The 14,017-nt window shown below is 44.8% G+C and overlaps 1 pseudogene; it reads right to left on the reverse strand.

The window, feature by feature from the left end:
- Positions 1-12,262, reverse strand: part of LOC124028888 — a 28,252-nt pseudogene extending 15,990 nt beyond the window's left edge.
- Between the last annotated feature and the right edge of the window lie 1,755 nt (positions 12,263-14,017).

The following is a 14,017-nucleotide window of genomic DNA, read 5'->3' on the forward strand; positions in this document are numbered from 1 at the left end:
TCTTTGTTACTTTTTGTATATATTTATATCGTTTTAAATGTTATGATTATTTATTTGTATTGTTCCAAATGTCTGAATAGAAATGACAGTTAGTGGAGAATGAGCGAACCCCCTGCCGAAGGGTTTCGCCCACGGAGCCATACAAGCTAGAACCACCACTACACTATACAGACTGACAGGCTTTACAGACCACTACACTATACAGACTGACAGGCTTTACAGACCACTACACTATACAGACTGACAGGCTTTACAGACCACTACACTATACAGACTGACAGGCTTTACAGACCACTACACCATAGAGACTGACAGGCTTTACAGACCACTACACTATACAGACTGACAGGCTTTACAGACCACTACACTATACAGACTGACAGACAGACCACTACACTATACAGACTGACAGACAGACAGGCTTTACAGACCACTACACTATACAGACTGACAGACAGACAGACCACTACACTATACAGACTGACAGACTGACAGGCTTTACAGACCACTACACCATACAGACTGACAGGCTTTACAGACCACTACACTATACAGACTGACAGACAGACCACTACACTATACAGACTGACAGACAGACAGACCACTACACTATACAGACTGACTGACAGACAGACAGGCTTTACAGACCACTACACTATACAGACTGACAGGCTTTACAGACCACTACACCATACAGACTGACAGGCTTTACAGACCACTACACTATACAGACTGACAGGCTTTACAGACCACTACACCATACAGACTGACAGGCTTTACAGACCACTACACTATACAGACTGACAGGCTTTACAGACCACTACACCATACAGACTGACAGGCTTTACAGACCACTACACTATACAGACTGACAGGCTTTACAGACCACTACACCATACAGACAGACAGACTGACAGGCTTTACAGACCACTACACTATACAGACTGACAGACAGACAGGCTTTACAGACCAGTACACCATACAGACTGACAGGCTTTACAGACCACTACACTATACAGACTGACAGGCTTTACAGACCACTACACTATACAGACTGACAGACTGACAGGCTTTACAGACCACTACACTATACAGACTGACAGACTGACAGGCTTTACAGACCACTACACCATACAGACAGACAGACTGACAGGCTTTACAGACCACTACACTATACAGACTGACAGACAGACAGGCTTTACAGACCAGTACACCATACAGACTGACAGGCTTTACAGACCACTACACCATACAGACTGACAGGCTTTACAGACCACTACACTATACAGACTGACAGGCTTTACAGACCACTACACCATACAGACTGACAGGCTTTACAGACCACTACACTATACAGACTGACAGGCTTTACAGACCACTACACTATACAGACTGACAGGCTTTACAGACCACTACACTATACAGACTGACAGGCTTTACAGACCACTACACCATACAGACAGAGAGACTGTAACACAAAGGAAATTGACATAGATTATACACAGGATCTACAGTAGATGGGCTAGCAGTGAGCACATAACCAACACAGGGGGTTAAGGTTAGATGGGAGAGTCAGGGTAAACCAACACAGGGGGTTAAGGGTAGATGGGAGAGTCAGGGTAAACCAACACAGGGGGTTAAGGGTAGATGGGAGAGTCAGGGTAAACCAACACAGGGGGTTAAGGGTAGATGGGAGAGTTAGGGTAAACCAACACAGGGGGTTAAGGGTAGATGGGAGAGTCAGGGTAAACCAACACAGGGGTTAAGGGTAGATGGGAGAGTCAGGGTAAACCAACACAGGGGTTAAGGGTAGATGGGAGAGTCAGGGTAAACCAACACAGGGGGTTAAGGGTAGATGGGAGAGTCAGGGTAAACCAACACAGGGGGTTAAGGGTAGATGGGAGAGTCAGGGTAAACCAACACAGGGGGTTAAGGGTAGATGGGAGAGTCAGGGTAAACCAACACAGGGGGTTAAGGGTAGACAGGAGAGTCAGGGTAGGTCTACAGTGTGTTAAGGGTAGACAGGAGAGTCAGGGTAGGTATACGGTGTGTTAAGGGTAGATGGGAGAGTCAGGGTAAATCTACAGTGTGTTAAGGGTAGATAGGAGAGTCAAGGTAAGGTAAGTCTACAGTGTGTTAATTAAGGGTAGACAGGAGAGTCAAGGTAAGTCTACAGTGTGTTAATTAAGGGTAGACAGGAGAGTCAGGGTAGGTCTACAGTGTGTTAAGGGTAGACAGGAGAGTCAGGGTAAATCTACAGTGTGTTAATTAAGGGTAGACAGGAGAGTCAAGGTAAGTCTACAGTGTGTTAAGGGTAGACAGGAGAGTCAAGGTAAGTCTACAGTGTGTTAAGGGTAGACGGGAGAGTCAGGGTAAGTCTACAGTGTGTTAATTAAGGGTAGACAGGAGAGTCAAGGTAAGTCTACATTGTGTTAAGGGTAGACAGGAGAGTCAGGGTAGGTCTACAGTGTGTTAATTAAGGGTAGACAGGAGAATCAGGGTAGGTCTACAGTGTGTTAATTAAGGGTAGACAGGAGAGTCAGGGTAGGTCTACAGTGTGTTAATTAAGGGTAGACAGGAGAGTCAAGGTAAGTCTACGGTGTGTTTCACTCCCAGCTACAAACCTAAGTAGCTATTTTGAGCTACGTCCTCAAACATGGGCCAGTTGGAGCGTGGCTCCAGAGTTTTGTACACCAGCGCATCTTCATCAGGACTAGCCATGAACAAGAGCCCTGAGGCCCGAGAGAGAGGAAGATGAAGGAGAAAGAGGGGGCGGTGGGGGGAGTGGAGGAGAGGAGGAGAGGTGGTGAGGGGGAACAGGGTGACAAAGAGAGAGAAAGAGGGAGTGCAGGTGAGAAAGAAATGTGCTGTGATTGTGTGTGTGTGTTCTTCTTCCTGGTATTGCAGTGGTTTGTGGGTAAACCACTGGTACCCAACAGATGGACGACAAGTCTGACTCACACTGGACCCAGAATTAGATCTGTTTGTGCTTTCAGCCAACTTCTCACACATGTGCTGTATGGCAGCAGAGTAGTTCGCTAAAGGACAAGCTGATCTGGGACCAGTCTATAACAGGCCCTGATGACTGTGGGATAATAATACTCATATTATTCTATTGACGTATCTCTCACACATGATTGGTCCATTCATGCGCAGCTACTTCATGTGGTAAAGTATTCAGAATATTGAGGTGGAGTGGAGCTGCCTACGGACAGGTCAGGGAGGGGCCCTACGGACAGGTCAGGGAGGGCCCTACGGACAGGGAGGTACGGACAGGGGGAGGGGCCCTACGGACAGGTCAGGGAGGGGCCCTACGGACAGGTCAGGGGAGGGGCCCTACGGACAGGTCAGGGGAGGGAGGGGCCCTACGGACAGGTCAGGGAGGGGCCCTACGGACAGGTCAGGGAGGGCCCTACGGACAGGTCAGGGAGGGGCCCTACGGACAGGTCAGGGAGGGGACGGACAGGTCAGGGAGGGCCCTACGGACAGGTCAGGGGAGGGGCCCTACGGACAGGTCAGGGAGGGGCCCTACGGACAGGTCAGGGGAGGGCCCTACGGACAGGAGGGGGCCCTACGGACAGGTCAGGGAGGGGCTCTATGGACATGTCAGGGAGGGGCCCTACAGACAGGTCAGGGAGGGGCCCTACGGGCAGGTCAGGGAGGGGCCCTACAGGCAGGTCAGGGAGGGGCCCTATGGACAGGTCAGGGAGGGCCCTACGGACAGGTCAGGGAGGGGCCCTACGGACAGGTCAGGGAGGGCCCTACGGACAGGTCAGGGGAGGGCCTACGGACAGGTCAGAGAGGCCCTACGGACAGGTCAGGGGGAGGGGGCCCTACGGATCAGGGACAGGTCAGGGAGGGACTCAGGGACTAGACAGGGGAGGGAGACAGGTCAGGGGCTCTATGGACAGGTCAGGGAGGGGCCCTACAGACAGGTCAGGGAGGGGCTCTATGGACAGGTAGGAGGGGCCCTACAGACAGGTCAGGGAGGGGCCCTACAGACAGGTCAGGGAGGGGCCCTACGGACAGGTCAGGGAAGGGCCCTACAGGCAGGTCAAGGAGGGGCCCTACAGACAGGTCAGGGAGGGGCCCTACAGACAGGTCAGGGAACTACAGACAGGTGGCTCTATGGACAGGCAGGGAGGCCCTACAGACAGGTCAGGGAGGGGCCCTACAGACAGGTCAGGGAGGGCCCTACAGACAGGTCAGGGGGAGGGCCCTACGGACAGGTCAGGGGGGGCCCTACCCAGGTAACTACAGACAGGTCAGGGAGGGCCCTACAGACAGGTCAGGGAGGGGCCCTACAGCAGGTCAGGGAGGCATTGGACAGGTCAGGGAGGGGCTTATGGACATCCGCCCACCTCAGGGAAGGCCCTACAGACAGGTCAGGGAGGGGCCCTACAAGGGAGGGGCTCTATGGACAGGTCAGGGAGGGGCTCTAGGTATTTATTTGGGTACAGTGTGCCGTCATTCTGTTGTTGTCATCTTCCCAGGCCCTCTCTCCTTTACTGTTCTGTGCTCAGTGAACTCCAGTGAGACAGGACAGCAGGCTAGCAGCACTGTGAGAGAAGCAGCAGAGGGCAGGGACGGTCCTACCCAGGTAACTATGGTAGGGAACGGGGATCAGCTGAGCATTCAGCTGTTTCTCATCCGCCACCTCATAAGGCCCGTCGTCATAGAAACCAAGATCCCACAGTGTCTGGTTTAGCAGCTGGACACGCACCTCTCCTGGAAGGAACAGAGTTATAGGACACACACACACACACACACACACACACACAGTCATCTCCTGTGTTACACAATGCTGATGTCACGTACCACATGATGTAATCGTTACTCCACCTAAGGCCTGAATAACATATGATACAGTGATCCATATCTCATATTGATCACTGATGTCTCATAATGATCAACCCAATAACTAACTGCTGGGAATCAATTACTTTGATCCATCAGTATGACTACTAAGGCCAATCAGTATTATTGATTAGCTTTATAAATCAATGATTTGTACAAGGAGAGAAATACAATTTTATGAAAAACTGAATTATGACTTTTGGGTATTTTTTAAATATGGTTATTGATAACGATCTGCTGCTTGACCTGTTAACCTGAGCGTGAGCTCAGCTAGATAATGCCACCAATATACTGATTGGCCTTAGTAGTCATGCTGACGGATCAAAGTCATTGATTCCCAGCAGTTAGTTATTGGGCTGACTGATGGAACTGTCATTATGAGACATCAGTGGGTCTGATATCATCTGTTTAGTGATCGTATGATATACTAATTGATCTGTTTAGTGATCAGGGGTCTATCACTGTATCGTATGATATACTGATTGATCTGTTTAGTGATCAGGGGTCTATCACTGTATCGTATGATATACTGATTGATCTGTTTAGTGATCAGGGGTCTATCACTGTATCGTATGATATACTGATTGATCTGTTTAGTGATCAGGGGTCTATCACTGTATCGTATGATATACTGATTGATCTGTTTAGTGATCAGGGGTCTATTGGTGAGGCGGCTTTCTCTTTCTTTTATTTCACCACGTTTGAGGTCGAAAACACCTCTGACAACAAGCTTAGATTTTTTTGTGATCTATCATGTTACTCAGCACAGGTGTCAGTCCCCACTATTTAACCTTTCTTTATACAGGTTTGTCTCATTGAGATCTAACAATAATAATACAAATAATAATACTAATAGTAATAATAATAATAATTAATACTAATAATAATAATACTAATAATACTAATAATAACAATAATACTAATAGTAATAATAATAATAATTAATACTAATAATAATAATACTAATAATACTAATAATAATAATACTAATAATACTAATACTAGTAATAATAATAATAATTAATACTAGTAATAATAATAATTAATACTAGTAATAATAATAATAATTAATACTAATAATAATAATACTAATAATACTAATACGAATAATACAAATAATACTAATAATAATAATAATAATAATAATATTAATAATACTAATATAATAATACTAATAATAATACTAATATAATAATACTAATAATAATACTACTAATAATAATACGAATAATACAAATAATACTAATAATAATAATAATAATAATAATAATACTAATAATAATAATAATAATAATAATAATAATACTAATAATAATACTAATAATACTAATAATACTAATACTAGTAATAATAATAATAATAGTACTAATAATAATAATACTACTAATAATAATACTAATAATAATACGAATAATACAAATAATACTAATAATAATAATAATAATAATAATAATAATAATAATACTAATAATAATACGAATAATACAAATAATACTAATAATAATAATAATAATAATAATAATAATACTAATATAATAATACTAATAATAATACTAATAATAACAATAATACGAATAATACTAATAATAATACTAATAATACTACTACTAATATAATAATACTAATAATAATAATAATAATACTAATAATAATACTAATAATACTAACAATACTACTAATAATACTAATAGTAATAATAATCCTAATAATTAATACTAATAATAAAAATACTAATAATAATTAATACTAATAATAATAATACTAATAATAATAATACTAATAATAATTTAAAAACAACGTTAATTAATAATAGTAATAATAATAATAATAAGCATCATAATAATAATAATCATAATAATAATAATAATAATAATCATAATAATCATAATCATAATAATCATCATCATCATAATAATAATAATAATAATAATAATAATAATCATCATAATAATCATCATCATCATAATCATCATCATCATAATAATAATCATCATATAATATCATCATCATCATAATAATCATAATAATCATAATAATAATAATCATAATAATCATCATCATCATAATCATAATAATAATAATCATAATAATCATCATCATCATAATAATAATAATAATAATAATAATCATCATAATCATCATAATAATAATAATAATAATAATAATAATAATAATCATCATCATCATCATAATAATCATCATCATCATAATCATAATAATAATAATAATAATCATCATCATCATAATAATAATAATCATCATCATAATCATAATAATAATAATAATAATCATAATAATAATAATAATAATAATCATCAATAATCATCATCATCATAATCATAATAATAATAATCATAAGAATCATAATAATCCTTAATAATAATAATAAAGTATGCCACCATACCTTTCCAGTTGTCTCGTTCCTGGAGCGCCGAACACAGTGATTGTTGTCTGGTGTGAAGGCGGCAGACAGGCCCTGCTGACAGAAGCCAAACTGTTCGTGTCCCTAGAGGGTCGCCCCTCGCAGAACTTCCACTCCCCCTCCGTCCAAGTCGTCCCTCTCTGTCAGGTCCTCACTCAGGACATAGCATCGATGGGGTCCCGTGTCTCAGACGGCAGGCCCACACGCTGACGCAGCTCATACAGGTGGGCACAGGTCTGGAGAGGGGTAGGGGTAGTAACCATATCAGTCACTGGAAGAGACAGTCTACAACATTGCCATAACAAGCACCAAAAAAGACAGTAACTACTCATTTGGCCTAAAAGGAGTTAATGTCATTTTTACTACATTACATACATCCTTAATCACGTGGACAAGTATCATGCCTCTATTGTATTGTGTTGAGGAGAAAATGGGGGTCATGTTAGCAGTAACTGGATAAAGTTACTATTTAACCAAGGTAAATAAAAGCAATTTTTCTCAGTTCCATTTTATAAGCAGTTACTGCCTTTTTGCTTGGTAGGAAAGTACAGACATAGCCTGGTCTCAGATCAGTTTGTGGGCATGTCTGGAGAGGGACAGGATCAGTAGCAGTACATTCTCAGTATTGGGCCCTGGTCTACTATCTACTGTACAGACATAGTCTGGTCTACTATCTACAGTACAGACATAGTCTGGTCTACTACACTACAGTACAGACATAGTCTGGTCTACTATCTACAGTACAGATATAGTCTGGTCTACTATCTACAGTACAGACATAGTCTGGTCTACTACACTACAGTACAGACATAGCCTGGTCTACTATCTACAGTACAGACATAGTCTGGTCTACTATCTACAGTACAGACATAGTCTGGTCTACTATCTACAGTACAGACATAGTCTGGTCTACTATCTACAGTACAGACATAGTCTGGTCTACTACACTACAGTACAGACATAGTCTGGTCTACTATCTACAGTACAGACATAGTCTGGTCTACTATCTACAGTACAGACATAGTCTGGTCTACTATCTACAGTACAGACATAGCCTGGTCTACTACACTACAGTACAGACATAGCCTGGTCTACTACACTACAGTACAGACATAGTCTGGTCTACTACACTACAGTACAGACATAGTCTGGTCTACTATCTACAGTACAGACATAGTCTGGTCTACTATCTACAGTACAGACATAGTCTGGTCTACTATCTACAGTACAGACATAGTCTGGTATACTCACTACTGTACAGACATAGTCTGGTCTACTATCTACTGTACAGACATAGCCTGGTCTACTACACTACTGTACAGACATAGCCTGGTCTACTACACTACAGTACAGACATAGCCTGGTCTACTACACTACTGTACAGACATGGACAGATATGGTTGTGCTGTCTTGCCAACTCCTATGGTGCCATGACAATAACCCTAGGAACACAAACTGATCTGGGACCAGGCCCCCTACCACGACAGGCATGCTTAGTACCAGGAGTTTTCCTTACCACCACCTTTCCTCCAATCCCCTGGCTCTTGACTGTCACTCCTAGCCACTGGTTGTCCTTGCTCTCCCTGTCGAGGTTTACGTCTCCATCGATGTCCACGCGCTCGCAGTCAAACTCCTCGCCTGTGATTGGACAGCGGTACAGGGCGCCAGTACGCTGTCTCCGCATGACGCCCAGTCCTCTGTCCCGGGGAGCCCCCACCAGTATCCTGGAAGACACATTAGATCATTACTGGAAGACACAACACATCAGATCATTACTGGAAGACACAACACATCAGATCATTATTGGAAGACACAACACATCAGATCATTACTGGAAGACACAACACATCAGATCATTACTGGAAGACACAACACATCAGTATCATTACTGGAAGACACAACACATCAGATCATTACTGGAAGACACAACACATCAGATCTTTACTGGGAGACACAACACATCAGATCATTACTGGAAGACACAACACATCAGATCATTACTGGGAGACACATCAGATCTACTGGAAGACACAACACATCAGACCATTACTGGGAGACACAACACATCAGATCATTACTGGGAGACACAACACATCAGATCATTACTGGAAGACACAACACATCAGATCATTACTGGAAGACACAACACATCAGATCATTACTGGGAGACACATCAGATCTACTGGAAGACACAACACATCAGACCATTACTGGGAGACACAGCACATCAGACCATTACTGGAAGACACAACACATCGAATCATTACTGGGAGCATTGTCACATGACTGACCCAGACACAATTATCCAGTAGCTGGCCAGAACATTGTCACACGCATGACTGACCCAGACACAAACTATCCAGTAGCTGGCCAGAACATAGTCACATGACTGACCCAGACACAATCTATCAGTAGCTGGCCAGAACATAGTCATGACTGACCCAGACACAAACTGTCAGTAGCTGGCCAGAACATTGTCACATGACTGACCCAGACACAAACTATCAGTAGCTGGCCAGACCATAGTCACATGACTGACCCAGACACAATCTATCCAGTAGCTGGCCAGAACATAGTCACATGACTGACCCAGACACAAACTGTCTAGTAGCTGGCAGAACATTGTCACATGACTGACCCAGACACAAACTATCTAGTAGCTGGCCAGAACATTGTCACATGACTGACCCAGACACAAACTATCCAGTAGCTGGCCAGAACATTGTCACATGACTGACCCAGACACAAACTATCCAGTAGCTGGCCAGCCCATGCAAGATTTGGTTCTTGGTTCATGCCATTGTTTTGTAAACACTTTCCCACAAAGGAACATCAAACAGTGAGTGCAATTTAGTACATGTGACCCAAGCTGGTATTGAGATTTGACTGGGAGCATGGCTATGGGCCCAGGAGTGGTTCCTGGCCATAGCACCTGACCAGGAAACACTCAGGGCACAACATCGTACTTATGGGCTTTTATTGGGACCTGGGCCCCTATTCACAAAGCGTCACACAGTAGGAGTGCTGATCTATGATCAGTTTTTGCCACTTAGATTATACAGAATAAGATTGTATGGACAGGGAGGACCTGTTCCTAGATCTGCACTCATACTCTGAGACACTTTATAAATACGGCCCCTGGAGTTGTTCCTGCATGGTCCAGGTCATGGTCAGGAAACAGGAAACACTCTACTGAGATGTTTAAGATGTTCTGTATTTGACATGTTGTTTACAACATTACCTTTGTTTCTTTCAGGATGAGGTCACTTCACCAACGTGCAAAGCTGCACAGCAGCCTATCAATGTATCACTATGAGGTTGTTCTAACACTGACACTACTGCGTGACGTCATGACTCTCTCCCTCACTATTTTTTGTAACTGTATGCGGACCCAGATAAAGGTCTTTATTTTCAGTACCATGGTGGGTGCTGATAATTTGGGGTCATGGCTCTGGCCTTATACAGGCAGGCTGGTCCAGGCAGGGGCTATTTAAAAACTCACCGTTGAACCACATTCCACCCAACCAACCCTTTCCTCTCGTCTCCCGGCTCTCAGCCATGACATGACACAGGCACAGAAGCAAGACACGGAGAAACACAGTGAAAGAGGGAGAGACAGAGAGGAGAGAGAGAGACCAATGGATGGGGAGAGACAGAGAGGGAGAGAGAGAGACCGATGGATGGAAGAGGGAGAGACAGAGAAGGGATAGAGAGAGACCGATGGATGGAAAGGGAGAGACAGAGAGGGATAGAGAGAGACCGATGGATGGAAGAGGGAGATAGGGAGAGACAGAGGGAGAGACAGAGAGGGAGAGAGAGACAGAGAGGGAGAGAGAGAGAGAGAGACCAATGGATGGGGAGAGACAGAGAGGAGAGAGAGAAGACCGATGGATGGAAGAAGGGAGAGACAGAGAGGGATAAGAGAAGAGACCACGATGGATGGAAAGAGGAGAGACAGAGAGGGAGAGAGAGAGACCAATGGATGGGGGAGAGAAAGACAAAGTACAAGAGAGAGGAGAGATAGAGCAAGAAAATTCCCACACAGGAGAAAAAATTTAAGTAAAAAAATGACAGTTTTAATTGGAACAAACACTGTCTCCTGTTATCAAAAACTTTGGATAAAAGCGTCTGCTAAATAGCATATATTATTGCTATTATTATCATGCCTACTGGACCTATGCATTAGTTTGGGAGGGAAAGCACACGAATAACCTCAAGCACCGTCTGTCTGATATTGATATGTGCAAGCAGCACCCGGATATTACAGCTTCCTGCTGCCCCTCCTGGCTATAAATATGGGTTAGCTGATAGCACTAAAGAAACCAGACGAACAGACAGAGGTCTGAGGGGTGGGGCCTGAGGGGTGGGGCCCGAGGGGTGGGGCCTGAGGGGTGGGGCCTGAGGGGTGGGGCCTGAGGGGTGAGGCCTGAGGCCTGAGGGGTGAGGCCTGAGGGGTGAGGCCTGAGGCCTGAGGGGTGAGGCCTGAGGGGTGAGGCCTGAGGGGTGAGGTCTGAGTGGTGAGGTCTGAGGGGTGAGGTCTGAGGGTGAGGTCTGAGGGGTGGGGCCTGAGGGGTGAGGCCTGAGGGGTGAGGTCTGAGTGGTGAGGTCTGAGGGGTGAGGCCTGAGTGGTGAGGCCTGAGGGGTGAGGTCTGAGGGTGAGGCCTGAGTGGTGAGGTCTGAGGGGTGAGGTCTGAGGGGTGAGGCCTGAGTGGTGAAGTCTGAGGGGTGAGGTCTGAGGGTGAGGCCTGAGGGGTGAGGTCTGAGGGGTGGGGCCTGAGGGGTGAGGCCTGAGGGGTGAGGTCTGAGTGGTGAGGTCTGAGGGGTGAGGTCTGAGGGGTGAGGCCTGAGTGGTGAGGTCTGAGGGGTGAGGTCTGAGGGGTGGGGCCTGAAGGGTGGGGTCTGAGGGGTGAGGTTTGAGGGGTGAGGTCTGAGAGGTGAGGTCTGAGGGGTGAGCAGGGTGGGCAGCAGGGCTCTGTAAGTCATCTGCACTACACTACGACTTGGGGACAGTAGGGTACCGGGATACTAATCTACAACTGAGATATCACAATCAGTCTCTCTGTGTGAACCAAGACTAAGGCAGTCACTCCTAGCCTGATCCCCAGGTCTGTTTCTCTGGTACCTATGACAACAAATGAGGGGTTGGTTAATGCAACGGCTAACAGACCGACTTGGTGACCAGTCAATTCCTGCCCTGAGACATGGCTGTATAGACTACGATGGGTGTTTATAGAGGACTACAGTCACGTCTCGGAGCAGTCATCACTGCAGTCATGTGTTAGTTGGGTCCAGTACAGAAATCTCAACAGAACTCCATGCAGGGTAACAGTTGGTGTATCTAACCTGACTACAGGGTAACAGTTGGTTTATCCAACCTGATTACAGGTAACAGTTGGTTTATCTAACCTGACTACAGGGTAACAGTTGGTTTATCTAACCTGATTACAGGATAACAGTTGGTTTTATCCAACCTGACTACAGGGTAACAGTTGGTTTTATCTAACCTGATTACAGGGTAACAGTTGGTTTATCTAACCTGACTACAGGGTAACAGTTGTTTTAGAGAAGGTGGAGGGGTGGAGGTGAGGGAGGTCAGGAAGGTCAAGAGGATGGGAGGGGAGGTCAGGAGATCAAGAGAGGTGTTGGGGAGGAGGGTAGGGATGGAAGGGTGGAGGGTGAGGGAGGTCAGGAGGTCAAGAGTGGTGGAGGGAGGGAGGGGTGGAGGGATGGAAGGATGGAGGTGGTCAAGAGGGAGGAGAGGTAGTAAGACAGCTGTACACCTCCTCTTTTTCTCATCCTCTCCTCTCTCTTCACCCTGTGGCCTCTACAGACATGCAGCAAACACACATGCCGACAGATGACAGATTGTGACAGACAGACAGACAGACAGGCCAGACAGACAGACAGACAGACAGACAGACAGACAGACAGACAGACAGACAGACAGACAGACAGACAGACAGACAGACAGACAGACAGACAGACAGACAGACAGACAGACAGACAGACAGACAGACAGACAGACAGACATACAGTTTGCTCCTGGGTTTCCCTTTGTAATCTGTGATAGTTGGCGTTAGATCTGGTGTAGTCGGTTCCACCTGTCCTGTATTGACTCCTTCCCTGTTTGATGGTTCCTCGGAGGGTGTAGCAAGATTTCTTAGAAGCTTCCGAATTAGTGTCCCACTCCTTGAAACCGGTAGCTCTAGCTTTTAGGTCAGTGCGGATGTTTCCTGTCATCCATGGATTCTGGTTGGGATATGTACGTACGGTCACTGTCGGAACAATGTTGTCGATGCACTTTATTAATGAAGCCGGTGACTGATGTTGTACACTCCTTAATGCCATCGGATGAATCCCGGAACATATTCCAGCCTGTGCTATCATAACAATCCTGTAGCATTCGCTTCATAGGACCATTTCCATATTGAGAGCATCACTGGTACTTCCTGTTTGAGTTTTTCCTTGTAAGCAGGAATCATAGAGTTCTGATCCGATTTGCCAAATGGAGGGTGAGGTAGAGCTTTGTATGTGACTCTGTACGTAAAGTTGATATCAAGTGTTTATCACCTCCAGCTGCATAGGTGACATGCTGGTAGAAATGAAGTAAAACAGAGTTCAGTTTTCCTGCATTAAATTCACTTGCCACTTAGGAGCGCCGACTCTGGGTGAGCATTTTCTTGTTTGCTTATGGCCCTGTACAGCTCGTTGAGTGCGGTCTTAGCGCCAGCATCCGTT

The sequence above is a fragment of the Oncorhynchus gorbuscha genome, unplaced genomic scaffold (genome assembly GCF_021184085.1).
Source record: "Oncorhynchus gorbuscha isolate QuinsamMale2020 ecotype Even-year unplaced genomic scaffold, OgorEven_v1.0 Un_scaffold_4957, whole genome shotgun sequence".
NCBI lineage: Eukaryota > Metazoa > Chordata > Actinopteri > Salmoniformes > Salmonidae > Oncorhynchus > Oncorhynchus gorbuscha.